Source organism: Hypanus sabinus, chromosome 12, assembly GCF_030144855.1.
Source record: "Hypanus sabinus isolate sHypSab1 chromosome 12, sHypSab1.hap1, whole genome shotgun sequence".
Taxonomy (NCBI): domain Eukaryota; kingdom Metazoa; phylum Chordata; class Chondrichthyes; order Myliobatiformes; family Dasyatidae; genus Hypanus; species Hypanus sabinus.
In genome coordinates this window covers 94,924,749-94,949,403 of record NC_082717.1, presented here as the reverse complement: position 1 = coordinate 94,949,403, position 24,655 = coordinate 94,924,749, and positions in this window count along the sequence as shown.

Genomic DNA, 24,655 nt, shown 5'->3' with positions numbered 1-24,655 from the left:
TCTATGGCATTGAGCACTCTACATGCAATATCTATACAGTTCCAGATCACCTTCAGTAGTTATATACACTAGCTTATCACAAAATGTATTGAATAGAAAGTAAAGCATTCAACTCAATGGAGTGTATAGTTCAAATTAGCAGAAAACCAGTATGTGCTAACATGAAGTAAACCTTATTATTATGCACAGCATATGATTTAGAGTAGTCTGCAAGCAATTTTATGAGTGTGCTGAGTAAGCACAAGAATTTACTTTCAGTAACATAACGTTTTCTACTCACTGGAACATTAGAGTTTGCAGGACAAAACCAATTCAATGGCTGTTCCACTGTAAAGGGTACCAAGTAGGTTACTTAATTCAGCTTGCATTGGTGTATTCCATGGCATTGAGCACTCTACATGCAATATCTATACTCTTCCAGATCACCTTCAGTAGTTATATACAATAGCTTTTCACAAAATGTATTGAAAAGAAAGTAAAGTATTCAACTCAATGGAGTGTATAGTTCAAATTTGCAGAAAACCAGTATGTGCTAACATGAAGTAAACATTATTATTATACACACCATATGCTTTAGAGTCATCAGCAACCAATTTTATGAGTGTGCCTACTAAGCTCAAGATGTTACTTTCAGTAACACCTACTTTTCTAGACAGTGGAACATTAGCGTTTGCAGAACAAAACCAATTCAAAGGCTGTTCCACTGTAAAGGGTACTAGGAAGGTTACTGAATTCAGCTTGCATTGGTGTATTCCATGGCATTGAGCACTCTACATGCAATATCTATACACTTCCAGATCAGCTTGAGCAGTTATATACACTGCATTATCACAAACTGTATTCAATAGAATGTAAAGCATTCAACTCAATGGAGTGTACAGTTCAAATTTGCTGAAATCCAGTATGTGCTAACATGATGTAAACCTTACTACGATGCACAGCATATGATTTAGAGTAGTCTGCAAGCAATTTTATGAGTGTGCTAACTAAGCACAAGAATTTACTTTCAGTAACATAACGTTTTCTACTCACTGGAACATTAGCGTTTGCAGAACAAAACCAATTCAATGGCTGTTCCACTGTAAAGGGTACCAAGTAGGTTACTTAATTCAGCTTGCATTGGTGTATTCCATGGCATTGAGCACTCTACATGCAATATCTATACTCTTCCAGATCACCTTCAGTAGTTATATACAATAGCTTTTCACAAAATGTATTGAAAAGAAAGTAAAGTATTCAACTCAATGGAGTGTATAGTTCAAATTTGCAGAAAACCAGTATGTGCTAACATGAAGTAAACCTTATTATTATACACACCATATGCTTTAGAGTCATCAGCAACCTATTTTATGAGTGTGCCTACTAAGCTCAAGATGTTACTTTCAGTAACACCTACTTTTCTAGACAGTGGAACATTAGCGTTTGCAGAACAAAACCAATTCAAAGGCTGTTCCACTGTAAAGGGTACTAGGAAGGTTACTGAATTCAGCTTGCATTGGTGTATTCCATGGCATTGAGCACTCTACATGCAATATCTATACACTTCCAGATCAGCTTGAGCAGTTATATACACTACATTATCACAAACTGTATTCAATAGAATGTAAAGCATTCAACTCAATGGAGTGTACAGTTCAAATTTGCTGAAATCCAGTATGTGCTAACATGATGTAAACCTTACTACGATGCACAGCATATGATTTAGAGTAGTCTGCAAGCAATTTTATGAGTGTGCTAACTAAGCACAAGAATTTACTTTCAGTAACATAACGTTTTCTACTCACTGGAACATTAGCGTTTGCAGAACAAAACCAATTCAATGGCTGTTCCACTGTAAAGGGTACTAGGTAGGTTATTGAATTCAGGTTGCATTGGTGAATTCTATGGCATTGAGCACTCTACATGCAATATCTATACAGTTCCAGATCACCTTCACTGTTATATACACTAGCTTATCACAAAATGTATTGAATAGAAAGTAAAGCATTCAACTCAATGGAGTGTATAGTTCAAATTAGCAGAAAACCTGTATGTGCTAACATTAAGTAAACCTTATTATTATGCACAGCATATGATTTAGAGTAGTCTGCAAGCAATTTTATGAGTGTGCTGAGTAAGCACAAGAATTTACTTTCAGTAACATAACGTTTTCTACTCACAGGAACATTAGAGTTTGCAGGACAAAACCAATTCAATGGCTGTTCCACTGTAAAGGATACCAAGTAGGTTACTTAATTCAGCTTGCATTGGTGTATTCCATGGCATTGAGCACTCTACATGCAATATCTATACTCTTCCAGATCACCTTCAGTAGTTATATACAATAGCTTTTCACAAAATGTATTGAAAAGAAAGTAAAGTATTCAACTCAATGGAGTGTATAGTTCAAATTTGCAGAAAACCAGTATGTGCTAACATGAAGTAAACCTTATTATTATACACACCATATGCTTTAGAGTCATCAGCAACCAATTTTATGAGTGTGCCTACTAAGCTCAAGATGTTACTTTCAGTAACACCTACTTTTCTACACAGTGGAACATTAGCGTTTGCAGAACAAAACCAGTTCAATGGCTGTTCCACTGTAAAGGGTACTAGGTAAGTTACTGAATTCAGCTTGCATTGGTGTATTCAATGGCATTGAGCACTCTACAAGCAATATCTATACAGTTCCAGATCAGCTTGAGCAGTTATATACACTACATTATCACAAACTGTATTCAATAGAATGTAAAGCTTTCAACTCAATGGAGTGTACAGTTCAAATTTGCTGAAATCCAGTATGTGCTAACATGAAGTAAACCTTATTATTATACACACCATATGATTTAGAGTAGTCTGCAAACCAATTTTATGAGTGTGCCTACTATGGTCAAGATGTTACTTTCAGTAACATCCTCTTTTCTACACAGTGGAACATTAGAGTTTGCAGAACTAAACCAATTCAGTGGCTGTTCCACTGTAAAGGGTACCAGGTAGGTTACTGAAATCAGGTTGCATTGGTGAATTACATGGCATTGAGCACTCTACATGCAATATCTATACACTTCCAGATCACCTTGAGTAGTTAGGTTCTCTAGCTTATCACAAAATGTATTGAATAGAAAGTAAAGCATTCAACTCAAAGGACTGTATAGATCAAATTAGCTGAAAACAAGTATGTGCTAACATGAAGTAAACCTTATTATTATACACACCATATGATTTAGAGTAGTCTGCAACCAATTTTATGAGTGTGCTAACTAAGCACAAGAATTTACTTTCAGTAACATAACGTTTTCTACTCACTGGAACATTAGCGTTTGCAGAACAAAACCAATTCAATGGCTGTTCCACTGTAAAGGGTACTAGGTAGGTTATTGAATTCAGGTTGCATTGGTGAATTCTATGGCATTGAGCACTCTACATGCAATATCTATACAGTTCCAGATCACCTTCAGTAGTTATATACACTAGCTTATCACAAAATGTATTGAATAGAAAGTAAAGCATTCAACTCAATGGAGTGTATAGTTCAAATTAGCAGAAAACCAGTATGTGCTAACATGAAGTAAACCTTATTATTATGCACAGCATATGATTTAGAGTAGTCTGCAACCAATTTTATGAGTGTGCTAACTAAGCACCAGAATTTACTTTCAGTAACATAACGTTTTCTACACAATGGAACATTAGCGTTTGCAGGACAAAACCAATTCAATGGCTGTTCCACTGAAAAGGGTACTAGGTAGGTTACTGAATTCAGCTTGCATTGGTTTATTCCATGGCATTGAGCACTCTACATGCAATATCTATACAGTTCCAGATCACCTTGAGCAGTTATATACACTACCTTAAAATGTATTGAATAGAAAGTAAAGCATTCAACTCACTGGAGTGTATAGTTCAAATTTGCTGAAAACAAGTAGGTGCTAACATGAAGTAAACCTTATTATTATACACAGCATATGATTTAGAGTAGTCTGCAACCAATTTTATGAGTGTGCTAACTAAGCACCAGAATTTACTTTCAGTAACTTTACGTTTTCTACACAATGGAACATTAGCGTTTGCAGAACAAAACCAATTCAATGGCTTTTCCACTGTAAAGTGTACCAGGTAGGTTACTGAATTCAGCTTGCATTGGTGTATTCCATGGCATTGAGCACTCTACATGCAATAACTGTACTCTTCCAGATCACCTTGAGTAGTTAGGTACTCTAGCTTATCACAAAATGTATTGAAAAGAAAGTAAAGTATTCAACTCAATGGAGTGTATAGTTCAAATTTGCAGAAAACCAGTATGTTCTAACATGAAGTAAACCTTCTTATTATACACACCATATGCTTTAGAGTCATCAGCAACCAATTTTATGAGTGTGCCTACTAAGCTCAAGATGTTACTTTCAGTAACACCTTCTTTTCTACACAGTGGAACATTAGCGTTTGCAGAACAAAACCAATTCAATGGCTGTTCCACTGTAAAGGGTACTAGGTAGGTTACTGAATTCAGCTTGCATTGGTGTATTCCATGGCATTGAGCACTCTACATGCAAAATCTATACAGTTCCAGATTACCTTGAGCAGTTATATACACTACCTTATCACAAACTGTATTGAATAGAATGTAAAGCATTCAACTCAATGGAGTGTATAGTTGAAATTTGCAGAAAACCAGTATGTGCTAACATAAAGTAAACCATTTTATTATACACACCAAATGATATAGAGTCGTCAGCAACCAATTTTATGAGTGTGCTTCATAAGATCAAGATGTTACTTTCAGTACCAACAACTTTTCTACACAGTGGTACATTAGCATTTGCAGAACAAAACCAATTCAATGGCTGTTCCACTGTAAAGGGTACAAGGTAGGTTACTGAATTCAGCTTCCATTGGTGTATTCCATGGCATTGAGCACTCTACATGCAATATCTATACTCTTCCAGATCACCTTGAGTAGTTAGGTACTCTAGCTTATCACAAAATGTATTGAACAGAAAGTAACGCATTCAACTCAATGGAGTGTATAGTTCAAATTAGCTGAAAACAAGTATGTGCTAACATGAAGTAAACCTTATTATTATACACACCATATGATTTAGAGTAGTCTGCTACCAATTTTATGTGTGCTAACTAAGCACCAGAATTTACTTTCAGGAACATAACGTTTTCTACTCACTGGAACATTAGCGTTTGCAGAACAAAACCAATTCAATGGCTGTTCCAATGTAAAGGGTACTAGGTAGGTTACTGAATTCAGGTTGCATTGGTGAATTCCATGACATTGCGTACTCTACATGCAACATCTATACAGTTCCAGATCACCTTCAGTAGTTATCTACACTAGCTTATCACAAATTGTATTGAATAGAAAGTAAAGCATTCAACTCAATGGAGGGTATAGTTGAAATTTGCAGAAAACCAGTATGTGCTAACATGAAGTAAACCATTTTATTATACAAACCATATGATTTAGAGTCGTCAGCAACCAATTCTATGAGTGTGCTTCATAAGCTCAAGATGTTACTTTCAGTACCAATAACTTTTCTACACAGTGGATCATTAGCGTTTGCAGAACAAAACCAATTCAATGGCTGTTCCACTGTAAAGGGTATTTGGTAGGTTACTGAATTCAGCTTGCATTGCTGTATTCCATTGCATTGAGCACTCTACATGCAATATCTATACTCTTCCAGATCACCTTGAGTAGTTAGGTACTCTAGCTTATCACAAAATGTATTGAATAGAAAGTAAAGCATTCAACTCAATGGAGTGTATAGTTCAAATTAGCTGAAAACAAGTATGTGCTAACATGAAGTAAACCTTATTATTATACACACCATATGATTTAGAGTAGTCTGCTACCAATTTTATGAGTGTGCTAACTAAGCACCAGAATTTACTTTCAGTAACATGACGTTTTCTACTCACTGGAACATTAGCGTTTGCAGAACAAAACCAATTCAATGGCTGTTCCATTGTAAAGGGCACCAGGTAGGTCACTGAATTCAGCTTCCATTGGTTTATTCCATGGAATTGAGCATGCTACATGCAAAATCTATACAGTTCCAGATCACCTTGAGCAGTTATATACACTACCTTATCACAAACTGTATTGAATAGAATGTAAAGCATTCAACTCAATGGAGTGAACAGTTCAAATTTTCAGAAAACCAGTATGTGCTAACATGAAGTAAACCTTATTATTAGACACAGCATATGATTTAGAGTAGTCTGCAACCAATTTTATGAGTGTGCTTCATAAGCTGAAGATGTTACTTTCAGTACCAACAACTCTTCTACACAGTGGAACATAAGCGTTTGCAGAACAAAACCAAATCAATAGCTGTTCCACTGTAAAGGGTACTAGGTAGGTTACTGAATTCAGCTTGCATTGGTGTATTCCATGGTATTGAGCACTCTACATGCAGTATCTATACAGTTCCAGATTACCTTGAGCAGTTATATACATTACCTTATCACAAACTGTATTGAATAGAATGTAAAGCACTCAACTCAAATTTGCTGAAATCCAGTATGTGCTAACATGATGTAAACCTTATTATTATGCACAGCATATGATTTTGAGTAGTCTGCAACCAATTTTATGAGTGTGCTAACTAAGCACAAGAATTTACTTTCAGTAACATAACGTTTTCTACTCACTGGAACATTAGCGTTTGCAGGACAAAACCAATTCAATGGCTGTTCCACCTTAAAGGGTAACAAGTAGGTTACTTAATTCAGCTTGCATTGGTGTATTCCATGGCATTGAACACTCTACATGAAATTTCTATACTCTTCCAGATCACCTTGAGCAGTTATATACACTAGCTTATCAGAAACTGTATTGAATAGAATGTAAACCATTCATCTCAATGGAGTGAACAGTTCAAATTTTCAGAAAACCAGAATGTGCTAACATGAAGTAAACCTTATTATTATACACACCATATGATTTAGAGTAGTCTGCAACCAATTTTATGAGTGTGCTATCTAAGCACCAGAATTTACTTTCAGGAACATAACGTTTTCTACACACTGGAACATTAGCGTTTGCCGTACAGAACCAATTCAATGGCTGTTCCACTGTAAAGGGTACTAGGTAGGCTACTGAATTCAGGTTGCATTGGTGTATTCCATGGCATTGAGCACTCTACATGCAATATCGATACAGTTCCAGATTACCTTGAGCAGTTATATACACTACCTTATCACAAACTGTATTGAATAGAATGTAAAGCATTCAACTCAATGGAGTGTATAGTTCAAATTAGCTGAAAACAAGTATCTGCTAACATGATGTAAACCTTATTATTTTGCACAGCATATGATTTAGTGTAGTCTGCAACCAATTTTATGAGTGTGCTATCTAAGCACAAGAATTTACTTTCAGTAACATAACGTTTTCTACTCACTGGAAGATTAGCGTTTGCAAAACAAAACCAATTCAATGGCTGTTCCACTGTAAAGGGTACTAGGTAGGTTACTGAATTCAGGTTGCATTGGTGTATTCCATGGCATTGAGCACTCTACATGCAATATCTATACAGTTCCAGATCAGCTTGAGCAGTTATATACACTACCTTAAAATGTATTGAATACAAAGTAAAGCATTCAACTCAATGGAGTGTATAGTTCAAATTAGCTGAAAGCAAGTATGTGCTAACATGATGTAAACCTTATTATTATGCACAGCATATGATTTAGAGTAGTCTGCAACCAATTTTATGAGTGTGCTAACTAAGCACCAGAATTTACTTTCAGTAACATAACGTTTTCTACCCAATGGAACATTAGCGTTTGCAGAACAAAACCAATTCAATGGCTTTTCCACTGTAAAGTGTACCAGGTAGGTTACTAAATTCAGCTTGCATTGGTGTATTCCATGGCATTGAGCACTCTACATGCAATAACTGTAATCTTCCATATCACCTTGAGTAGTTAGGTACTCTAGCTTATCACAAAATGTATTGAATAGAAAGTAAAGCATTCAAATCAATGGAGTGTATAGTTGAAATTTGCAGAAAACCAGTATGTGCTAACATGAAGTAAACCATTTTATTATACACACCATATGATTTAGAGTCGTCAGCAACCAATTTTATGAGTGTGCTTCATAAGCTCAAGATGTTACTTTAGGTACCAACAACTTTTCTACACAGTGGAACATTAGCGTTTGCAGAAGAAAACCAATTCAATGGCTGTTCCACTGCAACCGAGTAGGTTACTGAATTCAGGTTGCATTGGTGAATTCCATGGCATTGAGCACTCTACATGCAATATCTATACAATTCCAGATAACCTTCAGTAGTTATCTACACTAGCTTATCACAAAATGTATTGAATAGAGAGTAAAGCATTCAACTCAATGGAGTGTATAGTTCAAATTTGCAGAAAACCAGTATCTGCTAACATGATGTAAACATTATTATGCACAGCATATGATTTAGAGTAGTCTGCAACCAATTTTATGAGTGTGCTATCTAAGCACAAGAATTTACTTTCAGTAACATAACGTTTTCTACTCACTGGAAGATTAGCGTTTGCAGAACAAAACCAATTCAATGGGTGTTCCACTGTAAAGGGTACCAATTAGGTTACTTAATTCAGCTTGCATTGTTGTATTCCATGGCATTGAGCACTCTACATGAAATTTCTATACTCTTCCAGATCACCTTGAGTAGTTAGGTACTCTAGCTTGTCACAAAATGTATTGAATAGAAAGTAAAGCATTCAACTCAATGCAGTGTATAGTTCAAATTTGCTGAAAACAAATATGTGCTAACATGAAGTAAACCATTTTATTATACACACCATATGATTTAGAGTCGTCAGCAACCAATTTTATGAGTGTGCTTCATAAGCTCAAGATGTTACTTTAAGTACCAACAACTTTTCTACTCAGTGGAACATTAGCGTTTGCAGAACAAAACCAATTCAATGGCTGTTCCACTGTAAAGGGTACTAGGTAGGTTACTGAATTCAGCTTGCATTGGTGTATTCCATGGCATTGAGCACTCTACATGCAATATCTATACTCTTCCAGATCACCTTGAGTAGTTAGGTACTCTAGCTTATCACAAACTCTATTGAATTGAATGTAAAGCATTCAACTCAATGGAGTGAACAGTTCAAATTTTCAGAAAACCAGTATGTGCTAACATGAAGTAAACCTTATTATTATACACAGCTTATGATTTAGAGTAGTCTGCAACCAATTTTATGAGTGTGCCTACTAAGCTCAAGATGTTACTTTCAGTAACATCTACTTTTCTACACAGCGGAACATTAGAGTTTGCAGAACTAAACCAATTCAATGCCTGTTCCACTGTAAAGTGTACCAGGTAGGTTACTGAATTCAGCTTGCATTGGTGTATTTCATGGCATTGAGCACTCTACATGCAATATCTATACAGTTCCAGATCAGCTTGAGCAGTTATATACACTACCGTATCACAAACTCTATTGAATAGAATGTAAAGCATTCAACTCAAAGGAGTGTACAGTTCAAATTTGCAGAAAACCAGTATGTGCTAACATGAAGTAAACCTTTTTATTATACACACCATATGATTTAGAGTCGTCAGCAACCAATTTTCTGAGTATGCTTCATAAGCTCAAATGTTACTTTCAGTACCAACAACTTTTCTACACAGTGGAACATTAGCGTTTGCAGAAGAAAACCAATTCAATGGCTGTTCCACTGCAAAGGGTACCGAGTAGGTTACTTAATTCAGCTTGCATTGGTGTATTCCATGGCATTGAGCACTCTACATGCAATATCTATACTCTTCCAGATCACCTGGAGTAGGTAGGTACACTAGCTTATCACAAAATGTATTGAAAAGAAAGTAACGTATTCAACTCAATGGAGTGTATAGTTCAAATTTGCAGAAAACCAGTATGTGCTAACATGAAGTAAACCTTATTATTATACACACCATATGCTTTAGAGTCATCAGCAACCAATTTTATGAGTGTGCCTACTAAGCTCAAGATGTTACTTTCAGTAACACCTACTTTTCTACACAGGGGAACATTAGCGTTTGCAGAACAAAACCAATTCAATGGCTGTTCCACTGTAAAGGGTACTAGGTAGGTTACTGAATTCAGGTTGCATTGGTGAATTCCATGGCATTGAGCACTCTACATGCAATATCTATACACTTCCAGATCACCTTCAGTAGTTATCTACACTAGCTTATCACAAAATGTATTGAATAGAAAGTAAAGCATTCAACTCAATGGAGTGTATAGTTCAAATTAGCAGAAAACCAGTATGTGCTAACATGAAGTAATCCTTATTATTATACACACCATATGATTTAGAGTAGTCAGCAACCAATTTTATGAGTGTGCCTACTAAGCTCAAGATGTTACTTTCAGTAACATAACGTTTTCTACACAATGGAACATTAGCGTTTGCAGGACAAAACCAATTCAATGGCTGTTCCACTGTAAAGGGTACTAGGTAGGTTACTGAATTCAGCTTGCATTGGTGTATTCCATGGCATTGAGCACTCTACATGCAATATCTATACACTTCCAGATCAGCTTGAGCAGTTATATACACTACATTATCACAAACTGTATTCAATACAATGTAAAGCATTCAACGCAATGGAGTGTACAGTTCAAATTTGCTGAAATCCAGTATGTGCTAACATGATTTAAACCTTACTACGATGCACAGCATATGATTTAGAGTAGTCTGCAAGCAATTTTATGAGTGTGCTAACTAAGCACAAGAATTTACTTTCAGTAACATAACGTTTTCTACTCACTGGAACATTAGCGTTTGCAGAACAAAACCAATTCAATGGCTGTTCCACTGTAAAGGGTACTAGGTAGGTTACTGAATTCAGGTTGCATTGGTGAATTCTATGGCATTGAGCACTCTACATGCAATATCTATACAGTTCCAGATCACCTTCAGTAGTTATCTACACTAGCTTATCACAAAATGTATTGAATAGAAAGTAAAGCATTCAACTCAATGGAGTGTATAGTTCAAATTAGCAGAAAACCAGTATGTGCTAACATGAAGTAATCCTTATTATTATACACACCATATGATTTAGAGTAGTCAGCAACCAATTTTATGAGTGTGCCTACTAAGCTCAAGATGTTACTTTCAGTACCAACAACTTATCTACACAGTGGAACAATAGCGTTTGCAGAACAAAACCAATTCAATGGCTGTTCCACTGTAAAGGGTACTAGGTAGGTTACTGAATTCAGCTTGCATTGGTGTATTCCATGGCATTGAGCACTCTACATGCAATATCTATACAATTCCAGATCAGCTTGAGCAGTTATATACACTACATTATCACAAACTGTATTCAATAGAATGTAAAGCATTCAACTCAATGGAGTGTACAGTTCAAATTTGCTGAAATCCAGTATGTGCTAACATGATGTAAACCTTACTACGATGCACAGCATATGATTTAGAGTAGTCTGCAAGCAATTTTATGAGTGTGCTAACTAAGCACAAGAATTTACTTTCAGTAACATAACGTTTTCTACTCACTGGAACATTAGCGTTTGCAGAACAAAACCAATTCAATGGCTGTTCCACTGTAAAGGGTACTAGGTAGGTTATTGAATTCAGGTTGCATTGGTGAATTCTATGGCATTGAGCACTCTACATGCAATATCTATACAGTTCCAGATCACCTTCAGTAGTTATATACACTAGCTTATCACAAAATGTATTGAATAGAAAGTAAAGCATTCAACTCAATGGAGTGTATAGTTCAAATTAGCTGAAAACAAGTATGTGCTAACATGAAGTAAACCTTATTATTATACACACCATATGATTTAGAGTAGTCTGCTACCAATTTTATGAGTGTGCTAACTAAGCACCAGAATTTACTTTCAGTAACATAACGTTTTCTACACAATGGAACATTAGCGTTTGCAGAACAAAACCAATTCAATGGCTTTTCCACTGTAAAGTGTACCAGGTAGGTTACTGAATTCAGGTTGCATTGGTGAATTCCATGGCATTGAGCACTCTACATGCAATATCTATACACTTCCAGATCACCTTCAGTAGTTATCTACACTAGCTTATCACAAAATGTATTGAATAGAAAGTAAAGCATTCACCTCAATGGAGTGTATAGTTCAAATTAGCAGAAAACCAGTATGTGCTAACATGAAGAAAACCTTATTATTATACACACCATATGATTTAGTGTAGTCAGCAACCAATTTTATGAATGTGCCTACTAAGCTCAAGATGTTACTTTCAGTACCAACAACGTATCTACACAGTGGAACATTAGCGTTTGCAGAACAAAACCAATTCAATGGCTGTTCCACTGTAAAGGGTAGTAGGTAGGTTACTGAATTCAGCTTGCAATGGTGTATTCCATGGCATTGAGCACTCTACATGCAATATCTATACAGTTCCAGATCACCTTCAGTAGTTATATACACTAGCTTATCACAAAATGTATTGAATAGAAAGTAAAGCATTCAACTCACTGGAGTGTATAGTTCAAATTTGCTGAAAACAAGTATGTGCTAACATGAAGTAAACCTTATTATTATACACACCATATGATTTAGAGTAGTCTGCAACCAATTTTATGAGTGTGCTTACTAAGCACAAGAATTTACTTTCAGTAACATAACGTTTTCTACTCACTGGAACATTAGCGTTTGCAGAACAAAACCAATTCAATGGCTGTTCCACTGTAAAGGGTACTAGGTAGGTTAATGAATTCAGGTTGCATTGGTGAATTCTATGGCATTGAGCACTCTACATGCAATATCTATACAGTTCCAGATCACCTTCAGTAGTTATCTACACTAGCTTATCACAAAATGTATTGAATAGAAAGTAAAGCATTCAACTCAATGGAGTGTATAGTTCAAATTAGCAGAAAACCAGTATGTGCTAACATGAAGTAAACCTTATTATTATACACACCATATGATTTAGAGTAGTCAGCAACCAATTTTATGAGTGTGCCTACTAAGCTCAAGATGTTACTTTCAGTACAAACAACTTATCTACACAGTGGAACAATAGCGTTTGCAGGACAAAACCAATTCAATGGCTGTTCCACTGTAAAGGGTACTAGGTAGGTTACTGAATTCAGCTTGCATTGGTGTATTCCATGGCATTGAGCACTCTACATGCAATATCTATACAGTTCCAGATCACCTTCAGTAGTTATATACACTAGCTTATCACAAAATGTATTGAATAGAAAGTAAAGCATTCAACTCAATGGAGTGTATAGTTCAAATTAGCAGAAAACCAGTATGTGCTAACATGAAGTAAACCTTATTATTATGCACAGCATATGATTTAGAGTAGTCTGCAACCAATTTTATGAGTGTGCTAACTAAGCACCAGAATTTACTTTCAGTAACATAACGTTTTCTACACAATGGAACATCAGCGTTTGCAGGACAAAACCAATTCAATGGCTGTTCCACTGTAAAGGGTACTAGGTAGGTTATTGAATTCAGCTTGCATTGGTTTATTCCATGGCATTGAGCACTCTACATGCAATATCTATACTCTTCCAGATCAGCTTGACTAGTTAGGTACTCTAACTTATCACAAAATGTATTGAATAGAAAGTAAAGCATTCAACTCAATGGAGTGTATAGTTCAAATTAGCTGAAAACAAGTATGTGCTAACATGAAGTAAACCTTATTATTATGCACAGCATATGATTTAGAGTAGTCTGCAACCAATTTTATGAGTGTGCTAACTAAGCACCAGAATTTACTTTCAGTAACATAACGTTTTCTACACAATGGAACATTAGCGTTTGCTGAAGAAAACCAATTCAATGGCTTTTCCACTGTAAAGTGTACCAGGTAGGTTACTGAATTCAGCTTGCATTGGTGTATTCCATGGCATTGAGCACTCTACATGCAATAACTGTACTCTTCCAGATCACCTTGAGTAGTTAGGTACTCTAGCTTATCACAAAATGTATTGAAAAGAAAGTAACGTATTCAACTCAATGGAGTGTATAGTTCAAATTTGCAGAAAACCAGTATGTGCTAACATGAAGTAAACCTTATTTTTATACACACCATATGCTTTAGAGTCATCAGCAACCAATTTTATGAGTGTGCCTACTAAGCTCAAGATGTTACTTTCAGTAACACCTACTTTTCTACACAGTGGAACATTAGCGTTTGCAGAACAAAACCAATTCAATGGCTGTTCCACTGTAAAGGGTACTAGGTAGGTTACTGAATTCAGGTTGCATTGGTGAATTCCATGGCATTGAGCACTCTACATGCAATATCTATACACTTCCAGATCACCTTCAGTAGTTATCTACACTAGCTTATCACAAAATGTATTGAATAGAAAGTAAAGCATTCAACTCAATGGAGTGTATAGTTCAAATTAGCAGAAAACCAGTATGTGCTAACATGAAGTAAACCTTATTATTATACACACCATATGATTTAGAGTAGTCAGCAACCAATTTTATGAGTGTGCCTACTAAGCTCAAGATGTTACTTTCAGTACCAACAACTTATCTAAACAGTGGAACAATAGCGTTTGCAGAACAAAACCAATTCAATGGCTGTTCCACTGTAAAGGGTACTAGGTAGGTTACTGAATTCAGCTTGCATTGGTGTATTCCATGGCATTGAGCACTCTACATGCAATATCTATACACTTCCAGATCAGCTTGAGCAGTTATATACACTACATTATCACAAACTGTATTCAATAGAATGTAAAGCATTCAACTCAATGGAGTGTACAGTTCAAATTTGCTGAAATCCAGTATGGGCTAACATGATGTAAACCTTACTACGATGCACAGCATATGATTTAGAGTAGTCTGCAAGCAATTTTATGAGTGTGCTAACTAAGCACAAGAATTTACTTTCAGTAACATAACGTTTTCTACTCACTGGAACATTAGCGTTTGCAGAACAAAACCAATTCAATGGCTGTTCCACTGTAAAGGGTACTAGGTAGGTTATTGAATTCAGGTTGCATTGGTGAATTCTATGGCATTGAGCACTCTACATGCAATATCTATACAGTTCCAGATCACCTTCAGTAGTTATATACACTAGCGTATCACAAAATGTATTGAATAGAAAGTAAAGCATTCAACTCAATGGAGTGTATAGTTCAAATTAGCTGAAAACAAGTATGTGCTAACATGAAGTAAACCTTATTATTATACACACCATATGATTTAGAGTTGTCTGCTACCAATTTTATGAGTGTGCTAACTAAGCACCAGAATTTACTTTCAGTAACATAACGTTTTCTACACAATGGAACATTAGCGTTTGCAGAACAAAACCAATTCAATGGCTTTTCCACTGTAAAGTGTACCAGGTAGGTTACTGAATTCAGCTTGCATTGGTGTATTCCATGGCATTGAGCACTCTACATGCAATAACTGTACTCTTCCAGATCACCTTGAGTAGTTAGGTACTCTAGCTTATCACAAAATGTATTGAAAAGAAAGTAACGTATTCAACTCAATGGAGTGTATAGTCCAAATTTGCAGAAAACCAGTATGTGCTAACATGAAGTAAACCTTATTATTATACACACCATATGCTTTAGAGTCATCAGCAACCAATTTTATGAGTGTGCCTACTAAGCTCAAGATGTTACTTTCAGTAACACCTACTTTTCTACACAGTGGAACATTAGCGTTTGCAGAACAAAACCAATTCAATGGCTGTTCCACTGTAAAGGGTACTAGGTAGGTTACTGAATTCAGGTTGCATTGGTGAATTCCATGGCATTGAGCACTCTACATGCAATATCTATACAGTTCCAGATCACCTTCAGTAGTTATATACACTAGCTTATCACAAAATGTATTGAATAGAAAGTAAAGCATTCAACTCAATGGAGTGTATAGTTCAAATTAGCAGAAAACCAGTATGTGCTAACATGAAGTAAACCTTATTATTATGCACAGCATATGATTTAGAGTCATCAGCAACCAATTTTATGAGTGTGCCTACTAAGCTCAAGATGTTACTTTCAGTAACACCTACTTTTCTACACAGTGGAACATTAGCGTTTGCAGAACAAAACCAATTCAATGGCTGTTCCACTGTAAAGGGTACTAGGTAGGTTACTGAATTCAGGTTGCATTGGTGAATTCCATGGCATTGAGCACACTACATGCAATATCTATACACTTCCAGATCACCTTCAGTAGTTATCTACACTAGCTTATCACAAAATGTATTGAATAGAAAGTAAAGCATTCAACTCAATGGAGTGTATAGTTCAAATTAGCAGAAAACCAGTATGTGCTAACATGAAGTAAACCTTATTATTATACACACCATATGATTTAGAGTAGTCAGCAACCAATTTTATGAGTGTGCCTACTAAGCTCAAGATGTTACTTTCAGTACCAACAACTTATCTAAACAGTGGAACAATAGCGTTTGCAGAACAAAACCAATTCAATTGCTGTTCCACTGTAAAGGGTACTAGGTAGGTTACTGAATTCAGCTTGCATTGGTGTATTCCATGGCATTGAGCACTTTACATGCAATATCTATACACTTCCAGATCAGCTTGAGCAGTTATATACACTACATTATCACAAACTGTATTCAATAGAATGTAAAGCATTCAACTCAATGGAGTGTACAGTTCAAATTTGCTGAAATCCAGTATGTGCTAACATGATGTAAACTTTACTACGATGCACAGCATATGATTTAGAGTAGTCTGCTACCAATTTTATGAGTGTGCTAACTAAGCACCAGAATTTACTTTCAGTAACATAACGTTTTCTACACAATGGAACATTAGCGTTTGCAGAAGAAAACCAATTCAATGGCTTTTCCACTGTAAAGTGTACCAGGTAGGTTACTGAATTCAGCTTGCATTGGTGTATTCCATGGCATTGAGCACTCTACATGCAATAACTGTACTCTTCCAGATCACCTTGAGTAGTTAGGTACTCTAGCTTATCACAAAATGTATTGAAAAGAAAGTAACGTATTCAACTCAATGGAGTGTATAGTTCAAATTTGCAGAAAACCAGTATGTGCTAACATGAAGTAAACCTTATTATTATACACACCATATGCTTTAGAGTCATCAGCAACCAATTTTATGAGTGTGCCTACTAAGCTCAAGATGTTACTTTCAGTAACACCTACTTTTCTACACAGTGGAACATTAGCGTTTGCAGAACAAAACCAATTCAATGGCTGTTCCACTGTAAAGGGTACTAGGTAGGTTACTGAATTCAGGTTGCATTGGTGAATTCCATGGCATTGAGCACTCTACATGCAATATCTATACACGTCCAGATCACCTTCAGTAGTTATCTACACTAGCTTATCACAAAATGTATTGAATAGAAAGTAAAGCATTCAACTCAATGGAGTGTATAGTTCAAATTAGCAGAAAACCAGTATGTGCTAACATGAAGTAAACCTTATTATTATACACACCATATGATTTAGAGTAGTCAGCAACCAATTTTATGAGTGTGCCTACTAAGCTCAAGATGTTACTTTCAGTACCAACAACTTATCTACACAGTGGAACAATAGCGTTTGCAGAACAAAACCAATTCAATGGCTGTTCCACTGTAAAGGGTACTAGGTAGGTTACTGAATTCAGCTTGCATTGGTGTATTCCATGGCATTGAGCACTCTACATGCAATATCTATACAGTTCCAGATCACCTGCAGTAGTTATCTACACTAGCTTATCACAAAATGTATTGAATAGAAAGTAAAGCATTCAACTCAATGGAGTGTATAGTTCAAATTAGCAGAAAACCAGTATGTGCTAACATGAAGTAAACCTTATTATTATACACACCATATGATTTAGAGTAGTCAGCAACCAATTTTATGAGTGTGCCTACTAAGCTCAAGATGTTACTTTCAGTACCAACAACTTATCTACACAGTGGAACAATAGCGTTTGCAGAACAAAACCAATTCAATGGCTGTTCCACTGTAAAGGGTACTAGGTAGGTTACTGAATTCAGCTTGCATTGGTGTATTCCATGGCATTGAGCACTCTACATGCAATAACTGTACTCTTCCAGATCACCTTGAGTAGTTAGGTACTCTAGCTTATCACGAAATGTATTGAAAAGAAAGTAACGTATTCAACTCCATGGAGTGTATAGTTCAAATTTGCATAAAACCAGTATGTGCTAACATGAAGTAAACCTTATTATTATACACACCATATGCTTTAGAGTCATCAGCAACCAATTTTATGAGTGTGCCTACTAAGCTCAGGATATTACTTTCAGTAACACCTACTTTTCTACACAGTTGAACATTAGCGTTTGCAGAACAAAACCAATTCAATGGCTGTTCCACTGTAAAGGGTACTAGGTAGTTTACTGAATTCAGGTTGCATTGGTGAATTCCATGGCATTGAGCACTCTACATGCAATATCTATACAGTTCCAGATCACCTTCAGTAGTTATATACACTAGCTTATCACAAAATGTATTGAATAGAAAGTAAAGCATTCAACTCAATGGAGTGTATAGTTCAAATTAGCAGAAAACCAGTATGTGCTAACATGAAGTAAACCTTATTATTATGCACAGCATATGATTTAGAGTAGTCTGCAACCAATTTTATGAGTGTGCTAACTAAGCACCAGAATTTACTTTCAGTAACATAACGTTTTCTACACAATGGAACATTAGCGTTTGCAGAACAAAACCAACTCAATGGCTTTTCCACTGTAAAGTGTACCAGGTAGGTTACTGAATTCAGCTTGCATTGGTGTATTCCATGGCATTGAGCACTCTACATGCAATAACTGTACTCTTCCAGATCACCTTGAGTAGTTAGGTACTCTAGCTTATCACAAAATGTATTGAAAAGAAAGTAACGTATTCAACTCAATGGAGTGTATAGTTCAAATTTGCAGAAAACCAGTATGTGCTAACATGAAGTAAACCTTATTATTATACACACCATATGCTTTAGAGTCATCAGCAACCAATTTTATGAGTGTGCCTACTAAGCTCAAGATGTTACTTTCAGTAACACCTACTTTTCTACACAGTGGAACATTAGCGTTTGCAGAACAAAACCAATTCAATGGCTGTTCCACTGTAAAGGGTACTAGGTAGGTTACTGAATTCAGGTTGCATTGGTGAATTCCATGGCATTGAGCACTCTACATGCAATATCTATACAGTTCCAGATCACCTTCAGTAGTTATATACACTAGCTTATCACAAAATGTATTGAATAGAAAGTAAAGCATTCAACTCAATGGAGTGTATAGTTCAAATTAGCAGAAAACCAGTATGTGCTAACATGAAGTAAACCTTATTATTATGCACAGCATATGATTTAGAGTAGTCTGCAACCAATTTTATGAGTGTGCTAACTAAGCACCAGAATTTACTTTCAGTAACATAACGTTTTCTACACAATGGAACATTAGCGTTTGCAGGACAAAACCAATTCAATGGCTGTTCCACTGTAAAGGGTACTAGGTAGGTTACTGAATTCAGCTTGCATTGGTTTATTCCATGGCATTGAGCACTCTACATGCAATATCTATACAGTTCCAGATCACCTTGAGCAGTTATATACACTACCTTAAAATGTATTGAATAGAAAGTAAAGCCTTCAACTCACTGGAGTGTATAGTTCAAATTTGCTGAAAACAAGTATGTGCTAACATGAAGTAAACCTTATTATTATACACAGCATATGATTTAGAGTAGTCTGCAACCAATTTTATGAGTGTGCTAACTAAGCACAAGAATTTCTTTTCAGTAACATAAAGTTTTCAACTCACTGTAAAATTAGCGTTTGCAGAACAAAACCAATTCAATGGCTGTTCCACTGTAAAGGGTACCAAGTAGGTTACTTAATTCAGCTTGCATTGGTGTATTCCATGGCATTGAGCACTCTACATGCAATATCTATACTCTTCCAGATCACCTTGACTAGTTAGGTACTCTAACTTATCACAAAATGTATTGAATAGAAAGTAAAGCATTCAACTCAATGGAGTGTATAGTTCAAATTAGCTGAAAACAAGTATGTGCTAACATGAAGTAAACCTTATTATTATACACACCATATGATTTAGAGTAGTCTGCTTCCAATTTTATGAGTGTGCTAACTAAGCACCAGAATTTACTTTCAGTAACATAACGTTTTCTACACAATGGAACATTAGCGTTTGCAGAAGAAAACCAATTCAATGGCTTTTCCACTGTAAAGTGTACCAGGTAGGTTACTGAATTCAGCTTGCATTGGTGTATTCCATGGCATTGAGCACTCTACATGCAATAACTGTACTCTTCCAGATCACCTTGAGTAGTTAGGTACTCTAGCTTATCACAAAATGTATTGAAAAGAAAGTAACGTATTCAACTCAATGGAGTGTATAGTTCAAATTTGCAGAAAACCAGTATGTGCTAACATGAAGTAAACCTTATTATTATACACACCATATGATTTAGAGTAGTCAGCAACCAATTTTATGAGTGTGCCTACTAAGCTCAAGATGTTACTTTCAGTACCAACAACTTATCTACACAGTGGAACAATAGCGTTTGCAGAACAAAACCAATTCAATGGCTGTTCCACTGTAAAGGGTACTAGGTAGGTTACTGAATTCAGCTTGCATTGGTGTATTCCATGGCATTGAGCACTCTACATGCAATATCTATACAGTTCCAGATCACCTGCAGTAGTTATCTACACTAGCTTATCACAAAATGTATTGAATAGAAAGTAAAGCATTCAACTCAATGGAGTGTATAGTTCAAATTAGCAGAAAACCAGTATGTGCTAACATGAAGTAAACCTTATTATTATACACACCATATGATTTAGAGTAGTCAGCAACCAATTTTATGAGTGTGCCTACTAAGCTCAAGATGTTACTTTCAGTACCAACAACTTATCTACACAGTGGAACAATAGCGTTTGCAGAACAAAACCAATTCAATGGCTGTTCCACTGTAAAGGGTACTAGGTAGGTTACTGAATTCAGCTTGCATTGGTGTATTCCATGGCATTGAGCACTCTACATGCAATATCTATACAGTTCCAGATCACCTGCAGTAGTTATCTACACTAGCTTATCACAAAATGTATTGAATAGAAAGTAAAGCATTCAACTCAATGGAGTGTATAGTTCAAATTAGCAGAAAACCAGTATGTGCTAACATGAAGTAAACCTTATTATTATACACACCATATGATTTAGAGTAGTCAGCAACCAATTTTATGAGTGTGCCTACTAAGCTCAAGATGTTACTTTCAGTACCAACAACTTATCTACACAGTGGAACAATAGCGTTTGCAGAACAAAACCAATTCAATGGCTGTTCCACTTTAAAGGGTACTAGGTAGGTTACTGAATTCAGCTTGCATTGGTGTATTCCATGGCATTGAGCACTCTACATGCAATAACTGTACTCTTCCAGATCACCTTGAGTAGTTAGGTACTCTAGCTTATCACAAAATGTATTGAAAAGAAAGTAACGTATTCAACTCAATGGAGTGTATAGTTCAAATTTGCAGAAAACCAGTATGTGCTAACATGAAGTAAACCTTATTATTATACACACCATATGCTTTAGAGTCATCAGCAACCAATTTTATGAGTGTGCCTACTAAGCTCAAGATGTTACTTTCAGTAACACCTACTTTTCTACACAGTGGAACATTAGCGTTTGCAGAACAAAACCAATTCAATGGCTGTTCCACTGTAAAGGGTACTAGGTAGGTTACTGAATTCAGGTTGCATTGGTGAATTCCATGGCATTGAGCACTCTTACATGCAATATCTATACAGTTCCAGATCACCTTCAGTAGTTATATACACTAGCTTATCACAAAATGTATTGAATAGAAAGTAAAGCATTCAACTCAATGGAGTGTATAGTTCAAATTAGCAGAAAACCAGTATGTGCTAACATGAAGTAAACCTTATTATTATGCACAGCATATGATTTAGAGTAGTCTGCAACCAATTTTATGAGTGTGCTAACTAAGCACCAGAATTTACTTTCAGTAACATAACGTTTTCTACACAATGGAACATTAGCGTTTGCAGGACAAAACCAATTCAATGGCTGTTCCACTGTAAAGGGTACTAGGTAGGTTACTGAATTCAGCTTGCATTGGTTTATTCCATGGCATTGAGCACTCTACATGCAATATCTATACAGTTCCAGATCACCTTGAGCAGTTATATACACTACCTTAAAATGTATTGAATAGAAAGTAAAGCATTCAACTCAATGGAGTGTATAGTTCAAATTAGCAGAAAACCAGTATGTGCTAACATGAAGTAAACCTTATTATTATGCACAGCATATGATTTAGAGTAGTCTGCAACCAATTTTATGAGTGTGCTTACTAAGCACCAGAATTTACTTTCAGTAACATAACGTTTTCTACACAATGGAACATTAGCGTTTGCAGAACAAAACCAACTCAATGGCTTTTCCACTGTAAAGTGTACCAGGTAGGTTACTGAATTCAGCTTGTATTGGTGTATTCCATGGCATTGAGCACTCTACATGCAATAACTGTACTCTTCCAGATCACCTTGAGTAGTTAGGTACTCTAGCTTATCACAAAATGTATTGAAAAGAAAGTAACGTATTCAACTCAATGGAGTGTATAGTTCAAATTTGCAGAAAACCAGTATGTGCTAACATGAAGTAAACCTTATTATTATACACACCATATGCTTTAGAGTCATCAGCAACCAATTTTATGAGTGTGCCTACTAAGCTCAAGATGTTACTTTCAGTAACACCTACTTTTCTACACAGTGGAACATTAGCGTTTGCAGAACAAAACCAATTCAATGGCTGTTCCACTGTAAAGGGTACTAGGTAGGTTACTGAATTCAGGTTGCATTGGTGAATTCCATGGCATTGAGCACTCTACATGCAATATCTATACAGTTCCAGATCACCTTCAGTAGTTATATACACTAGCTTATCACAAAATGTATTGAATAGAAAGTAAAGCATTCAACTCAATGGAGTGTATAGTTCAAATTAGCAGAAAACCAGTATGTGCTAACATGAAGTAAACCTTATTATTATGCACAGCATATGATTTAGAGTAGTCTGCAACCAATTTTATGAGTGTGCTAACTAAGCACCAGAATTTACTTTCAGTAACATAACGTTTTCTACACAATGGAACATTAGCGTTTGCAGGACAAAACCAATTCAATGGCTGTTCCACTGTAAAGGGTACTAGGTAGGTTACTGAATTCAGCTTGCATTGGTTTATTCCATGGCATTGAGCACTCTACATGCAATATCTATACAGTTCCAGATCACCTTGAGCAGTTATATACACTACCTTAAAATGTATTGAATAGAAAGTAAAGCATTCAACTCACTGGAGTGTATAGTTCAAATTTGCTGAAAACAAGTATGTGCTAACATGAAGTAAACCTTATTATTATACACAGCATATGATTTAGAGTAGTCTGCAACCAATTTTATGAGTGTGCTAACTAAGCACCAGAATTTACTTTCAGTAACATAACGTTTTCTACACAATGGAACATTAGCGTTTGCAGAAGAAAACCAATTCAATGGCTTTTCCACTGTAAAGTGTACCAGGTAGGTTACTGAATTCAGCTTGCATTGGTGTATTCCATGGCATTGAGCACTCTACATGCAATAACTGTACTCTTCCAGATCACCTTGAGTAGTTAGGTACTCTAGCTTATCACAAAATGTATTGAAAAGAAAGTAACGTATTCAACTCAAAGGAGTGTATAGTTCAAATTTGCAGAAAACCAGTATGTGCTAACATGAAGTAAACCTTATTATTATACACACCATATGATTTAGAGTAGTCAGCAACCAATTTTATGAGTGTGCCTACTAAGCTCAAGATGTTACTTTCAGTACCAACAACTTATCTACACAGTGGAACAATAGCGTTTGCAGAACAAAACCAATTCAATGGCTGTTCCACTGTAAAGGGTACTAGGTAGGTTACTGAATTCAGCTTGCATTGGTGTATTCCATGGCATTGAGCACTCTACATGCAATATCTATACAGTTCCAGATCACCTGCAGTAGTTATCTACACTAGCTTATCACAAAATGTATTGAATAGAAAGTAAAGCATTCAACTCAATGGAGTGTATAGTTCAAATTAGCAGAAAACCAGTATGTGCTAACATGAAGTAAACCTTATTATTATACACACCATATGATTTAGAGTAGTCAGCAACCAATTTTATGAGTGTGCCTACTAAGCTCAAGATGTTACTTTCAGTACCAACAACTTATCTACACAGTGGAACAATAGCGTTTGCAGAACAAAACCAATTCAATGGCTGTTCCACTGTAAAGGGTACTAGGTAGGTTACTGAATTCAGGTTGCATTGGTGAATTCCATGGCATTGAGCACCATACATGCAATATCTATACAGTTCCAGATCACCTTCAGTAGTTATATACACTAGCTTATCACAAAATGTATTGAATAGAAAGTAAAGCATTCAACTCAATGGAGTGTATAGTTCAAATTAGCAGAAAACCAGTATGTGCTAACATGAAGTAAACCTTATTATTATGCACAGCAAATGATTTAGAGTAGTCTGCAACCAATTTTATGAGTGTGCTAACTAAGCACCAGAATTTACTTTCAGTAACATAACG